Source organism: Cuculus canorus, chromosome 9 (genome assembly GCF_017976375.1).
Source record: "Cuculus canorus isolate bCucCan1 chromosome 9, bCucCan1.pri, whole genome shotgun sequence".
NCBI lineage: Eukaryota > Metazoa > Chordata > Aves > Cuculiformes > Cuculidae > Cuculus > Cuculus canorus.
In genome coordinates this window covers 7,955,305-7,975,880 of record NC_071409.1, presented here as the reverse complement: position 1 = coordinate 7,975,880, position 20,576 = coordinate 7,955,305, and the positions used below count along the sequence as shown (strand labels likewise).

The 20,576-nt window shown below is 41.9% G+C and overlaps 1 long non-coding RNA gene across 1 annotated transcript in view; it reads left to right on the top strand.

Annotated features, from left to right (window-relative positions):
* The first annotated feature begins 14,449 nt into the window (after positions 1 to 14,449).
* Positions 14,450 to 20,576, top strand: part of LOC128853063 (uncharacterized) — a 52,139-nt gene continuing 46,012 nt past the window's right edge. Inside the window, exon 1 of the long non-coding RNA XR_008451294.1 lies at positions 14,450 to 14,583. This is a non-coding gene — a long non-coding RNA (uncharacterized LOC128853063). The remainder of the gene's footprint in view (positions 14,584 to 20,576) is intronic.

Below are 20,576 nucleotides of genomic sequence, written 5' to 3'. Positions count from 1 at the left end.
GCCTGGAAGAGTATTCTCAGTACAATATTTGCTTAGTCAGTTTTGCTGCCCTTGATATATTTATTATCTGGGTTTGGTTTGGTTTTTTTTTTAATATTCTTGGTTTTTATTTTACTATTCCTAGTAAAATTCCATTTTCTGGCATGCCTTTGTCTTTATGGAAGGTGATGTTTGCAACCATTCTTAAGAATGGGCAAAAGGTTTTGGTTGTAAACTCATGGGCAAAATGTATATAAAATGCTGTGCATTTTATCTGTGGAGAAAGCTATGGAAGTTGACTTTTCTTAATATCAAAGCAGAAAGGAGAAAATGTTGTCTTAAGAATGACTGTATCTGAAATAATTCAGATACAGGATTGGAAAATTTTATGAGACCTGTCGTTATAATTTCTGGGATTGATGTATTTGCCTTTTTAATGTTAAACTACAGTCAGGAGAAGAATTAAAGATTATGTAGTTTCTATAATAGAGCTATCTTTAGTAGCTAAAAAAGCTTGTCATAAGCAGCTGCTTTCCTCCAGGACTAGCACATGGAAGCAAATATGGGATTTACATCCAACAGATTTTTGATCCCTCAAGATCTCTTGAAAAATGTTGAAATCTCAAACACTTTCTGATTTGCTTCAGACTTTACAGGTAAGTTCTTGCCTTGGCATAAGGTCTGGAAATTTCAGACTTGTTGGTGTTACTTTGCTGAAGCTGAGACTGTATGTGTCAAAATCAGCTTTGGAGGGGAAGGACTGTTCCTGCCTTCACTATGGAGAGGCCATTGTCTCTTCGGCATAAAGTAATAGATATTTCAGGAGCGCTTTGAAGTTGTGCCAGACTCCGCACAGAGCTGTGAAATCTGATACCTCCACTTTTAAGCTGTTTGTGAAAGTACAAACCGTAGTACTTGTGGAATTCATTCACTGACTTCCAAACTTGAGTCTGGCCTGGGAATGGGAAGAAAGAGTTTAAGAAAAAAGCTGGGGCGGGGGGGAAGGCTTCAGTAGTATGTGGCAGTTAACTGTCAACTTTGGCATCTTTTCAGATTTGTGGCTTCATGCTTTCTAGAGATAAACTGTGAGTTTCCCCTAAGGACTAGAGGATTGTATTTTCTTTTCCGCTGCAGCTCTTAAGCTTGCGCAACTGTAGGAGCTCAGTGAAGTGCAGAACTACCAGCAAGACGCCTGCCATGCTCTTAGATCATTAATTTAAGGTTGCAGGACATTTCTTGCAGCTTGTTCCTAGTTACATTAGTTTGTCAATATTTTCCTTTGGTAAAACTAATAAATAGAATCCCTCTGTCTGTATCACCATGCTTTGTTGTGTTTCATCTGGGTTTGCCTGCAACATTTGTCTCCTTAACAGGTGGACTGATGATTTTCTGTGGGCTCAGAGCATTCCAGTGCTCTGTGACAGAGGAAGGAGCATCCCTCAACCAAATCTGGAAAGAGTCAAACTTTCTTATCCTTTTCATTGTCATTAGTGTGCAAATGTTCCTGCTATGCAGCCTATTACTTTTGTTATATTTTAACAGAGTTGAAGGAAAGCGGGCACTGATGTCTCTTCATAGTGCTTTCTGGGCTTGTCTTGACTCTGCCGTACGTTTGAGTCAGAACTTCAGCTTCACTCCAGCTGAAGTCTTGTCCAAATGCAGAAACCTTTAAGATGAGGATGGTGGTGGTTTTGCTTGAACTGACTGGCTTGCCTGGTTACATAGGCTACAGCTCAAGTTAACGCAGTTTGTCAGCTGCTAACGCAGTTATTCTGTGCAGTAATCCAATCCCTCTGTGCAATGCAAGGGTTATTTTGCACTGCGGCTGCTTTCAGACTAATGATCCCAAAAAGAAGACGTGCAGTGAGGGATGAGCATGGCTTACTGCATTGAGAAGGGGAATGGAAAAGGTGTGTTTCTACTTGCTGAGGACTGATATGGCATATTTCATGGACATGTAGGAAAAGTCATAAAGCTCAGGCTAAAACTGAATTGTAACTGCAAAGAAGGAAGAATAGCAAGGAATTCTTGAGTAGTCAAGGTAGAGGAAAGTAGAAGTTTATTACTTACTGCTACTTAATGTGCCCGTGGCAGGGGGGTTGGAACTGGATGTTCTTTAAGGTCCCTTCCGACTCAAACCATTCTATGATTCTGTGAAATAAAGGTGATCTATATGATGTCCTTCTCCTTTCAACCACCACAGAAAAAGTGAATCATGACCAGATGCTTGAAACAGCTAATTTTAATAAAAATAGGACTGAAAAGGTGTACTTGATGGATAAGAGAGGTAATTCAAGTCTTGCATGACTTGACATGATATCCTGTAGTGTGAAAAATTTTCAAATGCTAAGATATCTGCCCTTCTCTTTAAGAAATGTGGAGCCTCCTGATGTCAAGAAGGCAAATGCGTTCGTTACCCGTGTTTGAAAATGAAAGGGCAGCTGAGGGGGAGGAAGCCATGGAGAATTTAGAGGAAACTAATGCTTATTCAGTATTGCAAATGAATAATGGCATAAATCATTAGATGATGCTTTACAAATCTTTCTTGTCCTTACATACTTGTATGATAAATCGCGGTGCCACTACATACTGGTAGTACAGTCTGAGTAGATTTAGTGGAACGCTTTTCAAAGACAAGCTAGGATACAGTCCCACATGGCATTCTTGTAAGAAAATGGGGCTGGTTTTACCTACTCTGAAAATGTGGTATAGTGGGCACACAACAGACCAAGACATCCCAGGATGCACGGAAAAATGAAGATTTAGGATTTCTAATCTGAAGACTGCCAAGGGAGGTCATGATGAGTTTGCTGCTGGAGTCTTTTAAAAACAGTGTAAATATATGGCACTTCATTGTGCCTCAGAGGTGGGATATGGACTAGATAATTTCCTGCAATCCCTTCCACTCCTCTTTTCCTGTGACTCTGTGACACAAGGCTAACAGGGGAGATATTAACTCAAGTGCAAATAACTCAAGTTAACTGCGCTGAAGACACAACCCTCAGCTTAATAGATGTCATTTTAAAACCTGGCTGGAAAAACATGGTTTCATATGTGGTAATAATGTCCCAAAAGGACATCCTGAGGTGAATGCTAGATTCAAGACTGATGGGGACTTATTGGAGAGGCTCCAAAGTGTGAATGATCAAACGACTAGGAAATAAACCTAGAAGGCAGACTCAAGCAATTTGCATTGTGTAGAGAATAAAAGACCAGAGGAAACATTACAAGAGTCTTCAAGTGCAGAAAAACCCGCTGTAAAGAGAAGCAGTGTGTTGTTTGCAGAGAGTAAAAGCTCTGTATAGATGAAACAAGAATTAATAGAACTAACTCGCAGTAGAAAAGATTCATAGATGGCATTAAAAAAATGAAAAAAGAGGACACACCACACTCCCTTCCCTCCCTACGCTATCCAAAGCAGGGATAGCAATGCACTGGAAAATACTGCTTGGGTGATTAAGAAATCTGTGATGAACTTGAAGAGCAGGTTAGGAAAATACCTCTCAGAAAGAACATGGAGATAGTTGTTCCTGCTTTGGAACCTGGGATGGGCTGGATGTCCTTTCAATGGCCCTATCTGATTTCTTATTCAAAGATCTTTTTTCTCCTGAGGAGGAATTCTTTGCCTTCATACTTAAGGTACTTGGGGATTGAATTTGTTCATTGGCTTTTCCAAATAGAATTGTTACTGTGTGTTCCTGCCAAAATTGTCTGCCTAACAAGTAGAGAATGTAGCCAGGACTGCATCTAAGATTTTCACCTCACTGTTCCCTTTTTGCTTATGATGGGGGTTATGTGGAAGATAACCTGACCTCTACGCGGTTGCAGAGCCAGCTTTGCGGCTTTTGTATGGGAAGAAAGAGATCCTGTTTACCTGCATAACATACTGAGAGCAGCGAGCAGGTAGACCATACCCAATATCCAGACATAGCAAATGAAAGTGTTTTATGCAGTTGTGTATGTGGACTTCTAACCACAGCATTTGCAATGGTTCTTCAAATAACACCTACACTTACATTGACTGCATGTATTTGAATTCTGTTGCATGTAAAATCCTTCCTAGAGCTTTTTGTCTAAATTTTTGTTGTATTTTGGGTACTGAGCTGTTGGAGAATGTGATCTAAATTGAAAAAAAACCAACAAACCTGGATGCAAAATGTAGCTCACATTTAGGTGATGTCAGATAAGTTTTCAGAGGCTATGTCTGATAAAAATGCAAAATGATCTGTCGTTTCTGTTTAGAAGCTCGGAGGGAAGCAGATAGTTTGTTTCAGGCAAACAGTCTGCAGCAGTATGTCCAAAACAAGAGCTTTTGTTCCAAACTGGGCTGATGCATGCCAGCAAATATGCAAAGAATGCAGGGCCGTTTGTGGTGCTGCTGCAGATACCATCACCGAAAAGCTAAGCACCCGAATTCCTGTTGAAATAACATTGCAGTTAAAATGAAGGCAACCAAAATAAGGCAAATCTAAAGCAGAAGGATGTCATTGCCTGCAAGCACACTCGTGTTTGATATAAAATGATCTCTGTTTTTCTTTGCAGTCTGTCATTTGCAGACCTCTCCCTCAAGCCCGTGCATTGGCTCAGGCAATTAGCTTTGAAACCTTCCAGGGTCAAAGAGTCGAGGTTAGTTACGAAAAGGGGGTTAAGTCTTCTTGAATCAGCTAGTGTGAGTTCAGTGAAAAATCTATGAAGGCTTCATCCCTTACATCAGGAAACGATGTTTTTCCAGTTGACATAATTCCTCAAATCAAATATAGCCTTGTATGTGGAAGCTCTGTGTGAATATATGTATGAATGGGAAGAGTTGTTGCAGGGGCTTCTGAAAAGGTTCTGCCAATTGCTCCGAGCAATTTTCTTACTCCCTTTAGTAGCACCATGACAATTAACAGTTAAAATTGCATTCATACTTTAAGGTAAAGTAGAGCTTATTGTTGTGAGGTATGAAAATAGCGGTTGAACATAACCAGAATAAACACTGTTCTTAGGGGAAAGGTTTATCTTTCTGGAAAATTGTATGGAAATGTATTAATTCCTTTGGGAATTGAAAGAAGTTAAGAATAACTTTCTTTAAATTTTACAACTTCTGTGTAACACTTGAACTGTCAGGACGTTTTAGTGCTTGAAGCTTTAGGCAGGCGTATATTGGAATCTATTCCAGTAGCTTGACCTTGAAAATAATTTAAATGAGCAAAATTTCTAATATGACACTTGATTAGTAGTAGCTAAAGTAGCTAAAGAAGTCAAAAAAACCCAAACTCCCAGACCACCGAATCTGCCAAATGGCACATCTGAACTCTGACACTTGGCAGTTTGGGAATTAGCTCCTTTGAGCAGCTGATAGACTTCATCTTCAGTACAGTAAATATTTTACAGAAGCAAGTTTATCTTTTGCCCCAGAATTTGGAGCACAATAGGAGCTGGGTTTCACAGGACCAGGATTCAAGAGATTGCTTTGTGTCAGGATCACCGTCTGGTGATGTTTGTCAGTTTGCTGCAGGGAAGGTATTTTTCATTACCCATTGGGGTGAGCTAAAGCAAATCTCTTCAGTTTGCTGTGGGTAGCTTTTAAACCTAATAAGCACAAGTAAGGACACCTGGAGAGTAGGCATTCATAGCTGCTGAACACCATGATCTCCATCGCAAGCTGTCCTGCTGGGACAGCTCTGGGCCTGACCCAAGCTGGTGGCAATCAGAACATTAGAAGTCTGGGTGCATGGAGGTTATTACCTGGTCAGGTATCGCAGAAAAAATGGCCTGGAAAATACTGATTAATATGTAAAAATAGACTGCTGTTGCAGCAGTGGAGGCTGGCACCAGTGGGGAAAGGGGAAGCAAAGCAGATTAAACTCCCTTTGGAAAGATCAGCTGGTGAAGGCAGTGATTTGGATCCCAAGTTGCCTATTAAGCCACCCAGAGGAGTAACTGCAGAGGATTCCTCCAGACTCTGTCTTGGTGAATCACAAATTCAACACAACTGGTATTTTACTGTTTTTCATTCAAACCAATTTTCAATTATACTTCTTTTCCTTAAGCTCTTAATACATGTATCAGATTAACTAGATTTTCTGTCCTTTTTGAAAGGACGGTGTGCTGATACTAAGCCATACAATTAGACAAGAGGGACAGTTTATTTCCAATGTCTTTATCTTGCATCAGTGACAAGGTGGATAGTAGTATCTTCTCTCGCTTTGCAGAACGGAGGTTGTGTTTTAATGAATAGGTCTAGTCAGAGCTTAAGGAAAGTTTTGCAACGTATTTTTTTGTAGAGAAGACTCCCAAAGCTAATGAGCAGCCGAATCTGTCTCGGGGAAACAGTTTGTTACTAAAAATAAATTGCAGCCTAACTGTAACTAAAATCAGATTTTAGAAACCAAGCTACTCTGATTCCTGATTTCTACTGCAGAAAGAGATGAATCTATTGCACACAGCTCTATTATTACATGTTTTAAAATGTGCCAACTGAGCCCTGTTTTGTAATTAATCCGCTTGTGAGCTTCTATCAAATACGCTTGCAGCATTCTCTGGAGATTTTCTTCAGACTCGGCAAAGCCAGTGAGGAACCAGTTCATAGTTACGAGGCCAAAAGGAAAAAACAGTGCACAGGAGCTATTTATGGAATATGAAGCAAAACAGTGTGATAAAGGGCAAATGAAAGCTTTCAACGAGAGGCTTCTTTTTGTTTCCAGTCACGTGGTCTTTACATGCAATTTATTTTTTACTATAGAATTTAGCAGGGAAATTAAACCTCTTGACAACAGCCCTTATCTGGTGTAGAAAAGAACCTTTCTGTGTTTCTTTACTGTTTATAATATGCTCACTTGTGGCTGTTCAAGAGGTTTTGTTTGCAGAAATTTGTGCAGGGGCCAGTACTTTTCTCACAGGTGCCAGCAGCAGTGTGACCAGAGGCTACCCCGCAGAGCATTCGGTGTTCGACATTAGAAACCACTTTCCTGCCCAGGACAAGATGCAGAGTTCTTACTCATGAGTTCTACAGATGTTGGGGACAACAGGACAAGGACCTATCTGACTTTGACTTTTAAAGGCTCTAGCAGAAGCAAGTAAAGGAGAAGCCAACTTTTCCAATTACTTTTGCGTCCATCACTCAATGACTATAAATGTCCTTGTTCCCTATTCCTACCCTTTTGTTCTCAATGCAAAGAGCAGAACATGTTTCTGTCTCGGTTTTATCAACCAAGATTTGTCCAAGTACATTTTGAATATATTTCAGTCCTAGTTAGTTCAAGTATCTGTGCTCCATCTCCGGGAGCCACCTTTGAGAAACTCTAAGTTGAGCAACTCTATCAGACTGGAGAAGTGGGCCTCTGAGAGCCTCATGAGGTTCAACAATGCCAAGTGTAAGGTCCTGCACCTGGGTCCAGAGGAGGGCTACAAAGATGATTGGAGGACTGGAGCACCTTCCCTATGAGGACAGGCTGAGAGTTGGGGTTGTTCAGCCTGAAGAAGAGAAGGCTCAGAGGAGATCTTATAGTGACCTTCCAGTACCTGAAGGGGCTCCAGGAAAGCTGGAGAGGGGCTGTTTATAAAGGCTTGTGGGGATAGGACGAGGGGGAATGGGTATAAATTGGAGAGGGGCAGATTTAGAATGGACATTACAAAGAATGTCTTCACCATGAGAGTGGTGAGGCACTGGCCCAGGTTGCCCAGGAAGGTTGTGGCTGCCCCATCCCTGGAGGTGTTCAAGGCCAGGTTGGATGGGGCTTTGGGCAGCCTGGTTTAGTGGTCCCTTAAAGGTCCCTTCCAACCCTAACTATTCTATGATTCTCTAAAAAATTAGTTTGCCCTGGGTATCAGTTTGTGGCTTAGCCCCAATGCCATATTCAGTTCTTCAAAAATGTAGGAGTTGCCAATTTTTTGACATTCACTAAAATTAGATACTTTACTGCCTAATCGTGATGCCTCCAAGAAGGAGAATGGTGCTAGGGAGAAATTGCATTAATTGTAGCTTGGAGGCCCAAGTAGATAAAAATAAGTGGCTTCTCATATAGATTTGGTTTTGTTATCTTTCCTTTTTCTTTGTGTCTGTGATACAAGTTTGAGGGAAGCTGAAGAAACTGGATAGTTTATCTCAAATATAGAGAGTGATTGTGTCATAGAGTCATAGAATGATTTGGGTCAGAAGGTCTCAAAGCCTATGCAGTCCCAACCCCCTGCCATGGGCAGTGACACCTCCCACTGCAGTAGGTTGCTCAAGGCCCCATCACACCTGGCCTTGAAGACCTCTCTGGGCAACCTGTGCCACTGCCTCACCACCCTCACAAATATTCTGAAATGTCATTTCAGAATATTTTCACAGACAAGGTGATTTATGGCAGCAGCCTTTTTTTACTCCCTTGGACATTAGTGGTGCATTTGCGGGTTCACATTTTGTGTGTTACCTGATCTCACCACCACGTTGGTAGATCAGGCCACCACCCATACTGTCATGTCTCACCTTTGTCAGGTTTCTCTTTAGTCCTGGGAACTCCTGTGTTTGCTTAAAAATATTGGTACTTCACAGACTCATTCTGCATTATGACAAGTGAAACAGAGGATAAAATACCAAGGTTTTGACACGTAGTGATGCTGTACGGGAGCTAAACACTGCAGCTAGAAAGCTGCGTACCAAAGATCAACGGATGTTCCCATGTGTCAGTGTCTCAGACAATTTCATGGATTTGCTAAAGGGAACAAGGCTTTTCAGTGAAGCTTCTTCAGGGCCTTTACAGAGATGTGAATGTACTTCAGAACCTTGATGAGTGATAAGTGGAAACACTGAAAGACAAATTTCCACTATTCCTTCCCAGACACATGACCTCCTTCATAAGTCAGGAGTCACTCTGAGTTTAAAGAAATCAATCCTGGCTTCCTCCCAGGACGCGAACTCTTAGGAACTTTGTTTTATGTGCGTGTGTATGTATGTATATACATATATAATGTTATTTTCAAATACCCAGTGGAAATTTAATGGAGTTGCAGGAACAGAAGAGTGGAGAAGAGCTAATTCAACATCCAACGCATAACCCAAACACTGCTGCTGCGTTGATCCCCAAGAGGAAGGCAGGGCAGTAATGTGAAGCCAGAGTTGAGAGGTTGGAGGCTCCCTTACGGAGCCTGGTCCAGTCTAACATCTAAAAGAAATTCTCTACCTTCTATGCAGCTTTCTTGCTGCACACTAGAACTGACTTAGTAAAATAAAAAAACAAACCCAAAACTGGGAAAAAAAGAGAAAAAAGAAACTGTGGAGGAAAAAGAGAGTTAATTTCAGCAATGTAGAATCATACAATCATCAGATTAGAAAAGACTTCTTGGATCATTGAGTCCAACTATTCCTATCAAACTCCTATGTAGTCTGTGGAAGACTTGCCTTACTGAGCAAAAATTAACACAGTGATTTTGAACTTCTGAGGTCTGCCAGGATGGCTCCTTGTAGTTGTTCTGATACGTCGTACTCCACACATTAGAATTCATAGCAGACAAAAAATATGTCGAAAGACATTGCCTCTCCATCCAACAGCCACACAGAGGCGAGGCAGAGGAGTGAGTAGCTGCTTTTGTGGATGGTTGTGGAGCATGTCCAGCTCTGTTGTGCGATGTGGGAAGGTGTTCTGCTCCATCACACCCTGTGCGAGAGTAGCAGGCCTGGGCACCCCAAATGCAAGAGGTGGTGGCAGGCACGCAAAATGTGAGTCTCTGGAGTTCCCTGAGTTTGGTTTTGCTTCCCTCAGATAGGTGTTTCTGAGCACAGTATGAAGTCGCACCTCATCTCTTCTTATGTACTGTGGCATTGCTGGTATTTTTTCCATTTGTACTTATTTGTGTGTGAAGGCAGTACATCTCCCCTAAGTTAGGCTATGGCCAGAGCTACAGTCAGTAGGTTAGATGGAAAAACAAAGAAAACCCCCACCTGATAGTTCCCTTAGAAACAGCCTGGAGTGAGGGTGAGCCCAGGAGAAGGACTTTAAAGCTATGGTTTTGGAGTACAAGTGGACACAGATCTGCCTCACCATACTGCCTGTCTCAGCCCGAGACTCGGTCTTGCTGGCATGGAACAGGCTGATCCCATTCATTACTGTCACCTTCAAATATAAACCTGCTGGAACAGATAGCTCTTCACAAAGCCATCCTCTACTCTCACTATGTGCTAACAAACAAGACTGTGCTTGTAAGAACACACCATAAAGTGGCAGTGTTTGTATTTTACAGGCTGATCAAGAGGGACAAGAGGCACAGGAGACTGGCTTAAGGATATTCAGAGGCTTTTTTGATGAAGAGAACATGCAGCTGACTGCATATGCTATTCCAGAAAAGCAAACACCACTTGTAAATATCTAGCTGATGTAAGTATCTGAGAAAGACTTTGGAAAGCTGTTGCTCCCAGGCTGCCAACTTTGCGTGTTGTGAAGGGCAACACCTGCAAAATCCAGGATGGGAGGGTAAGCGGAGGGGACTATCCTGCATGGTCACGTGTTGTGAGCCACGCATCCTACTGAATACGTGCAAAAAGTGCATGCACAGGCACCCCGTTTACAGTAAAGACTTAAAGGGTGAACCCTAATGGGCACAGACCTGTTTTAAGAGGTTGCTGAAATAATCTTTTCAAATATGGGACTACATTGTGTGCTCTTGTGTGCTCTCAGCTGCCTAAAACTGGTTTTCATCCTGACACTGCAGGTACAGGGTAGTCTTTTTGGCACAGAAGGACATCCCCTGGTATAGCCAAGAGGGGCTGGGTACCTGGCAGAGCAGGGAACTGGCTGGAAAGGCACCCAGCACACAGATATTTAGCTGAGCTTTCAGCCCTCGGGACTCTTAGGACTGGCTATGAAGTAAAGCAGCCTTTACTCAGAGAGACTTCTCTGGCACAAAGGCAGCACTAGGACTGGGAGACTGCCAGATCTACAAGTTTTTTACTGCTAATAGACAAATTTTCAAGCAAGCATTGATTTGTAAAGTATTATGTACAGTCATTGGTCTCTTTCCCAAAGAGCGGGTGAGGCTTCAGACCAAAGCATTGCGCCTCTTATGTATTTCTCCTCCCTTTGCTGTTACTGTTACAAACATTACTGCAGGAAGAGTTTTGGTTTTGTTGTAAGAAGTCATCTGCTTCTGCCTCTTGTTCTTCATCTGAAGTCAACGAAGTAAAAGTTCAGGTAGTCAGCCAGGTGTGCTTACCCACCTCCAGGACTAAGAGTTTCCTAGATAGATCAGGATTGCTGGCTTCGGACTCCAGCCCACAGACGCAGGCAATTCTGATAGGACATGTCTGATTTTCTACATTGTTACCTCCTTTTTCAGTGCTTATACTGCAGTAGGGTCAAATTAAGCTTACTGTATTGTGAGTTATACATGAGCAAACATGCAGGTCTGCATGTGCATACAAACAAGAGTATAGGAAATATACTATGATACAGATACTTAATATCTGTATATTTGTATAACAAAATCCGGCCTGTTCTGTTTCCATTTTTACACAGACTTGTCTGATTACTTAATCCAAAACCTCATCCTATGCTCAGTGACTGCTGAGGTGAACCAGCAGGCAGGAGGTGAGCTGAGCTCTGTTTGGTTAGTCCTCGTGCAAGTTGTTCTTTCCTTCTTTTCTTCCCCTGCTCTGCCGTTTGCTTGCTCTTCTTTCTTTTTGGTTTGGTGGGTTTTTTTTATTCATCATTTTAGATTATGAGCTTCTTGGGTCAGGAGGTTCTTCACCCACGTATTGACATTGCACCCAGTAGTATTGAGCTCTGATGCCAAATTTGGGACTGTGTGCTACTGCTATATAAATAATAATAATAAGCATTCCTGCTTTGGCGTGCAGTCAGGTTGGAATCACTGCGACTCTACTGTGCTTGTAGGCACTACCTGTTGCAGGACTGTTTTCTTAATTTTTGCCTGAAAGCTGTTCTGTGTGCAGTACAAGTATCCCCCAGCACACATCTTGGGATGTGTAAATAGAACTAATTCCATTTAGGTTATCATAAAGGGAGTTTATTGCCGAGTCCGAGGTCAGAAACCCCCTAAGGCTCCAGGATAGGAAAAACAGGTGCTTTCCCGGAGCCACAGAAGTTATGCTACAATTTGTTTCTTCCTATCCTTTGGGCTTAATAATATACTAAGGTTGGTATATTATAGCTATAGTAACATTTATAATAAGAAAATATGCAAATACAACAGCAACATAATTTTTGCAGAACGCTTAGCAAGTAAATGGTTGTGTTCGGAATAGCCTCCTTTCCTACAAATATCTTTCTGTCAGAGACAGCTCCTGTTATTTATGACAGCAATAAAACTACTGATTATTATTGGACAAATTTCTCAGACGTGAAAAAAAACTTTAGACATTTTACTTTCAAATCTTTCAGTATGTAACAAAAGGTTTGGGGTTTCGGAAGTTTAGTCCCCGAGGATAAACAAATAAAGTTGTAAAGAGCACACCTTGCTAAGATGATTGCTCCTTATTAGCATAATAGTTTTCAAATAAACAACCTGCTAATGCCTCTAATAAGCAATTACTCTATGATGAAAACTGCAAATGGAGCCCACTGGTGGGTAACAGATAACAGTAAAATCTGTCAATAAAGCAAATATTGTTCTGCCTGAACAGCTCTCTACTTTACTCCAAGACAAGAACAGAGCTGCGTAGGAATTTTTATAGGGTGATACTTGACAGCCAGACATGTTACAGCACTGCTCTTCTGATACGTTGCTATGATGCTATGTGAGGCTTTACTTTTTACAATGTTATCGTTATAACAAAGTAAGACAGAGATCTTTACTTAGTTGGAAGTTCCCTACTTTGGGTACTTGAGTCAAATAAAACCACAGCAGGATGAATCTTTGCCCAAGAATAGTGATTTGGCAGGTTATTATAGTTTTTTTTCATCCATAAACTGAAAATCATAATTAGAAATTTGGAGTCCATCCTATCTCTGAAACATGCAAATGAATGGAAATTGTGTCTCAGCATTCGTTTCTTCTTGCTGTTCTAAAATGTAAAAAATCAGCTATAGTGGCAAAAAAAGTGTTAAATATATGCAAATATCTCACTTTCCCAAACACTGAAAAGTGTGAAAAAATTTATCATTTTTCAAGCATGGTTGACAAAGTATTTTCAAAACATTTGCAGATGTAATTTACATACTTGCCTGGTTGATTTACCATTGATTAGAAAGCTGTGTGGTACTTGCTTTGGTTTCTGTATTTCTGCAGTCATTTTCCCCAAATCATTTTGCATCTGTTCTCTTAGTTTCCAGGAAATAAGGATATGGAATATGAGAGCTCTCCAAATCCCCCAACCTGGTTCTTTCCGAATGCCATGGTGAATATTAGGTTTTAGTTTATATATAGCTTTGGAGAAAAGGAATCATTTGAAAGAAAATCTTGAGCCATTCTTATCTTTGTTCCACTTCTGGACTGACATCGTGGTACAGAAATGCGAGGAATGTACAGTAAAGCCTGGTGTGGGAAGAAGATCTTGGCAGAGGGATGATTAATGGTGTCTAAAAGTGGGAAAACAATTATGTAATAAATACAGCCCATGAGATTCAGACTGAAGAAACCATCACAGGTGCAGACAGTAAACAGGCCCCGGAGGAAAGAATACTGGTCTTTTAAAGGTGGACTCCATAAACAAACAGATGAGGCATAGGAAATAGCCTTTCATATAAATTTTTATGGTACAAATCAGTACATGGAGCACATAAGCACCGTAAGTGTTTATAAACTCAAAGAACATCCGCACTGCAGTAAAGCGGCACAAATAGTGCCGCCGTGTAAATTCATCTGGTGTGGGGAGGATGTGTGGTCTGATGGCTGTTTGTTTTTTTGACTTTTGCAAATGACATGATTTCTGCCTCTCTGGTTTTGTTTTAGTTCCATTTAGCTGCTCTCAGCTACATAATTGTTCTTTTAGCTTGTAAATATTATGGTCAACCTCCAGCAAAGTTTAGACGAGGCCAATCCAATGTAAACAAATGTGCCTGCACCAATGATGTGAGTAAGCAAAGCCATCTCTTGCGATATTCCTCCCCCTTTTCCTAACTCCCCTGGTACTGCAAGAGCTTTGCAGAGCCTGCCTTGGAAGCACACAGCCCGGAGTGCAGTTTAAATGCCTGTCTGGGATTTTTTTTTCTTGTTTTTTTTTTTTTCTCTTCCCTAGAATTTGATGTAGAAATTACTCAGTGAAATGAGAGCAGTGGACCAGAATAACTTCTGGAGAGTGTCCTCAGGTCTGTCCGTGCTTCTGTCCCTGGCCCAGAGATCCCTGTCTGCAAACTCAGCACAAAGTACAGGTGTAATGCGCGGTGCCCAAGGGTCCACAAGGGTTGAGGATGGGTAGCGACTCCTGATTAGCTGTGGCCTTACGTGATGTTGCAATGCTGTGGCACAATATGGGGGTGTTGCAACGATGCTGCGTGATGATTTCAGACCCTCTGCTTGGTTGCGCTGGGACTGAAGTTTTCTGCTGCAGCAGATAGGGAAGGCAGCAGTGCCGCAGGTCCTGTGGCTCTGCATCGCTGTCAGAGCTGTTACGGTGCAAGGGTCACAGGTGCTCTTGCGCTGGAGTCATGGAACCTGCTGCTTGAAAGCCTCTGAATCAAAGAGGTATACATGGCATACTTTTTACCCTCAAATATTATCTTTGAGTTAAGCGGTTTCTCTCGGTGTTGCTCTACTGCTTCAGCCCAAATTCAGCCAACAGGGTTTAGCAGCGCACTAATCCGCTTTCACCCATACAGCCCCCAAATTATGCCATAGACTGTCAACACAGTAAATAAATGCCATGGGCTTTCTGCTGCATAAATGCAAAACTAAGCCTACAGGTAGGTTTTCCCTGCATGCGAGCTCCTTTCTATTGCTTTGGAGCCCCTCGCTGCGGTGCACCAAACGCAGGCACTATCCCCTCCCCTGCACCCAACCTTTCCCTGTCTCCTGGCCTTGTCTTCCTGCCCCAGCTTTGCATCCTCCAATTCTCCAAATCCTGCTGCTTTTTGTAGCCATGGTAGTTGGATGCTAGTGGCAACTTTACATCCCACGCCCCATCCTCCTGTAAGCAGAGAGCTGCATGTGGTGGCTGTTGGGTTGTGACTTGCATTTAGACAGAAGCTAACCTTTAAGGAATAAAAAGATCACCAAAGTAATTGCTGCGATGCTATTGATCTCCTGGGAACGGGGACTGGGAGGTGTCTGACGTTCTGCTTTATTATCTATGGGAGAGGAATGAGTTGGGCCGTTTTTTCCCACAAGAAATGTATCTATTTCTGGCTGCAAAGTACTTTCTTTGCCATGGGACCCAAAATCGTTTTCATTCACTGACTCACAGTCTCTGGAGGCTTTTTCCCTGAGCTCAGGAGGCAAATGCTTTGGTGATTTACAGCTGGAAAAATGGCAGCCTAATTAGCTAAAACTGTTAATTTAAAGGTAAAGATGTTACCTGTTTACAGCTTTTGTGGCTTTGAAGAATGAAACAGTTTCCACCAGCCCTGTTCCTCTGTGTTTACATACAGAGTTGCTGTAGATTTGATCATAATAGCTATTGGGTGAGAATCTGAAAGCAATGTATCAACAGCATATGATTTATTCTGTAGTTCTTGTCCAGAAAGCAAAAATATGATTTCATTCTTTCCTGTTTCTCTGTAGGGTGGTTTCTCTCTCTTTTTTTCTTTTTATTCTCTTTCTCTTTCTTTTTTTTTTTTTTTATTTTTCTTAATTTTTTTTTACTCTTCTTATGGTATAAATATAATTCAGGAGCTGTCTGCTATTTTATTAAACTTGTCCAATAGCCTGTTTACTTAATTATGGATAAATTCTTTCTGATTTCTCTTTCCTTCCCAAGAGACAATCTCTCCAAAGCCTAGGCAGAAACTACAGGAAATGTATTTGGACACTGTACAAATTGCATCTTTTATGGTGGTGTGTGGCAGAGCCAGTGTAGGTCAGCGTGGCAGCTCATGGCCTCAGATTGATCCATAGGATGCTTTCACGTGCTTTAATTTTTATTGGTTTTTTAGGGGGTACAGGCAGATGAGTAATGTTTATAATCAGCTGCAAACTCTTTTCTGTGCCTATGGAAGGTTTGAAGGATTGTTACCAGTCGGCCTCGTCCACGTGGAAGGACAGATGTACTCTGGGTGCTGCCTGGGATGGGATTGGACGCTGGCAGTTGGTACCAGACATCTAAGCATGCTTTTCTGTTCCATTCATAGATTACATGGGGACTGTTTAACCTTTAGACAAAGCCTTTCCAAATAAAATGTTTTACTAAAGGAAAAAAATACCAAGGAATGTGATATAACAATATTTAGAATTCCTCCGTGTCACAAAATCTGTGCAATAAACTTTGGATGAGTCATTACCAAATGTGCACAGTGGCACTTCTTCATATTTGAAGTTGTTCTTAAATATATATACCTAATCGGCTCTTTAAACTATACTCCAGACATGGTGAAGTGGAAAGAAATATAAATTCCTGCAGAAGTGAAGTATCTTGGTGTTTTTGGTGAATGCACTGCTTTTGCTCTTGTTGAGGGGTTTCATTTCTTTGAATTGTTTCTCTTAATGCAGCTTCTAAGTTATTGACAGCAAAGAAGATCCTGAAATACCATGTTACCATAAGATATATTTACTGTTAATATATAATAAAGAGGTAACCCTCATTAATCCAGAAGTCAAAAGGCAACTTCAGATTTCTTATTTGGAAGATAGTATCTTAGTTGAGATCCAGCTAGGAGATGACTGGGTGAAGTTCCCGTGGTGTTTTTGCATAAGGTGTGGCTGTCAGGTGCAGTTGATTGTTTTGAGAAACAGCAAAGAATTTCAGTGCAATGAAACAATTTTTCTGTCTATTCACCTAAGCCCAAGTATTGTGTTAGCTTTCTAGAGCTTGGCTTGACTGAGGCGGTCTGCCACGGTATGGCGGATGGTCCATGAGCTTACCTACCTCTAGGCACACAGGTGAGCAGATCTACAGGACAGCACACTGGAGCGGGATCCCAGCTGTATGGTGCAGTTTATGTTATCAAACAACTGAGAGCTCCCGGCACTCTGTGTTTTCCAATGGTGGGCAGGATGTGGGCACAGAAATGCTCAGTGTGGACACAACTGGCAGTCAAATACTTTGTGTCTTTAGTGAAGGAGGATCTTTTATCCCTATCTGTTTGTTAATTAATGACTGCTGTATGCAAAAGACCTAATGTGGCTGATAATGTACTTTTTCCTCCTATTCTTTTAAATCAGGCTCATGTGCAGAGCCTTTGCTCAAACTCCTTACTGATGTTTCACACTTTCTGATTTCTGTTATTTGCCAATTACTAAAAGGAGGTCTCGTAACCAATACAGCATTAAGAGTAGATTTTAGAACAATTGGTAGTTTCAGCAGCTCTCTCTATTCTCCCTGCTTTTGTGGCTTATTATTAAAGTGTCAATCCCTCTCTGCTATCTAACAAACAAACTCCTGCTCTAGATCCATTTCCTCTTGGGCAGTTTGCCAGGAATAACAAATTTAACTTCAGCTCTCAGCTTAAGAAGTTTCACTTCACTGAGTAGAGTTCAAGTACAGTCTATTACCCTGACTAAGTGATAGAGGAGTCCTTTGATGTTTGCTTCTTGAGTGGCTTATACAAGCCACGGCTTCCTGTAGGAAAAAGAACTGCAGCTGAAGGAAATACTTGATTGATCAGGTAACCTCTTCCTCTCACTGTTATTTGAGAGTGCCTGAGTGCCCAATGACAGAATTCTGCAGGGCTATAAAGAGACACTCAGTATGTGCTCTACCGGCAGAAGTCATGTACAGTTTGATGATGTTGCTCAGTTTACCAGGCGAGAGGGAACAATCCTGCTCCTTCCAGATTTCTGTCCCCCGCTGCGTTCTCCTGCTGCTTTCCCTGCATGAGCTCTGGTGCACCACCATGGCTTTCTCACCTAAGTTAGTTTGTAAGAGCTAATAACTGAAGTTTAATTGTCTGCCATGCCAATATGCTGAACTAGATAATTAGTAGGGCTCCTGCCACAGGAGGGGCTGGCCTGCACGGGTGGCACCTGGAGCTGGAGGCACGGGGGAGAGGAGAATAACAGCACACGGCACCAGGGATCCTCCATCTGCAGCTGCCAACCAGCAGGTCAGCCTGGCTGTGTCACCAACCCATAGACTTGGAGGGTCCTCCAGAGCCCTTGGACCTCCAGCTGGTTCCCACTCTGAGCTCATCTGGAAGTTACCGCTTTTGTCTTATGACCACTATGGGCTAAGTTCACTTTGTACATAAACTCAGTACTGCATTTGGTCTCTCTATAACAAGGCATGGTGTTGCTTCATTCCCAATCATTCTGATATGTAAGCTGGAGGAAGAGGTAGAAGTTGGCTAGATTATATAGAGGAAAAATAGGAACTGTGCATTTTCAACCAGAGCATAGGGAGCAGCTAAGAAGAAGAAGAAAAGGGGAGAGGTACCAGCAAACCTTGCCTTATGTAAGTTGTCTCAAGATACCCTCTATTCTTTGGTAAGTGGCCATGAATAGCTGTACTTGATTTCCAAGCCTGTGTATTTGCAAGCTCCCTTTGTTAGCTTGTCACTCACAGATAACTTTTTTTTATCGGGCCAATATATGTTCGTGAGAAGTTTGCTTCTCCCTGATCTTTCCAACTGTGGCCACAATGCATGTGGTGAGCGCAGCACTGCCCTCCTGCCCATGCTGGGGCACAGTACTGACTTGCAGAACTCTCTCCTTTAACCAAGGGGACAGCTGAGCAATTTGTGAGCAGCACTGCAGTGTCAGAAGTAGCTGTGCCAATAACTCAGTACTACTGGCAGGAGAAGTCTCACCTCCCTCTCCGCCCCTTAGCTCCTGGCCCTGCAATTCTGCTATTTCCCTTGAGTTACATGTCTTTGGTGCCTGTCAGATGATTATTGAGCTGATTCAGCTCACTAACCCAAAAGAAATGTATCCCCATGTAACACTGTCATTGTTGGCTGAAAGGAGGGCATGAGGAGGTTTGTAGAAAAACAGCCTTTATTTTGCAATTAGATGTTGCAATACCTGTGGATATTGCATGATCCACAGTGTTGCAAGAGAGTCCCTTGAGCAGAACTCATTGAATTTGGTTTGTAAAAGCTTTGCTTAACTACGGGCATTGGAAGTTGTGAAATTACCCGTTATTCGATGCATGCAAAGTAACAAGATATTTCCTAAACTATTTTATTACAACTTATTTTGGATTGTGTAGAAGTGGCTTTTTCTTCAGCCATTTCCTTGCCTGGTTTCTGGAACAATTTTAATCCTGAGCACCCTGGCTCTCCTGAGCTCCTTTGTTGTATAGTTAAACACTTTAATTATCTGTAAAAATGCACGTGTGGGAAACCTCCGTGTTTTCTCCCTTTGCATCTCTGATGTTGCAGGCAGTTTCAGAGTACCCTCAAGATGACTAAATAAACCTGAGAATTGTCTTTTTTTCCCCAAATGGATGTGCTGTTGCTATCCATCTTTCAAGTTCTAGGCTCCCTTCACAGAGAACTTCAGCAACTGTTTGCAGTTAGACCTAAGAGTGTGTCCAGCATAGTGGACACTGACATTTTCCAATCAGCAATGTTATTTTTAAGGTCTGCTGTGTCATCAGCTTGTCATGTATCTTATTGCTTCACAGACCTTGTGTCCTGCTTGTGCCTGCAGACACAGCTAGCACAGGTTAGGGGGAGGGTGATTCCTCCTTTTCTGCCTACCCCTTCCCCTCTTGCATCCCAGCGGTCTATATCTAGCTGGGAATGGGGAATGATTTTGAAAGGGCAGGTGACAGACTATATGTGACTATATACAACAGTGCCTTTTTGAATCCAGACAGCTCTACTGGGTCCCTTCCTCTGCTGCCTGGCTTCTCTCTTGTAACTCACGGTGCTGCTTCTTCCCCAAGTGAGACTTTTGGCTCTAAAAGTGCTGTCAGTTTTCCTGGGAATTATTTCAAAATGAATTACGATTTTCCTGTTGCACCCCCAAGATGTGCTTTCTTTGAAAAGCCCATGCACTACACCTCACGTGGGCTGCAGAGGTAATTTTTTTGCACTTTGGTACACTTCCTGCCTTCTCATAGCAATGCTGCTCATCAGCCTGTTCAACTTTTGTGCATTCCTTTCCTTATACTAAAGCTAAACGCTGCTTGTTTCTCGGTCTGAGGATGGATAAAGTGATGGTTCCTCACTAACTGGAAACATATTTTTCCCCTCAAGAGATTTGCTTTTATCCAACTTGTTTCTTGAAGAAAGACAAAAATGCCAGAGAGAGAGATGTGAGCTGAAGCGATTTGTCTGTCTGACTGCAGGCTCACCCTTACTTCAAAGTACTGTATGGTTGTGTGGTCAAGTGCACCTCCTGAGTATGAGGAACTGAAGTTTACAATGTCTACAGATGGATAAGCTTTTAAAAAAGGTGAATTGGCCAAGTCTCAATCATATTTCTCTTGGTTCTAGTCGTAAAAAAAACATGGTATTACTTTCTCATGAACTCTCTTCTGGATGAAACATTAGAATGAATTCCATTATGCTCATCCTATGCAGGTAATAAATATTGCAGGACTCCTCTGGAAAAAGTAAGTGATAAAATTCTAGTATCTT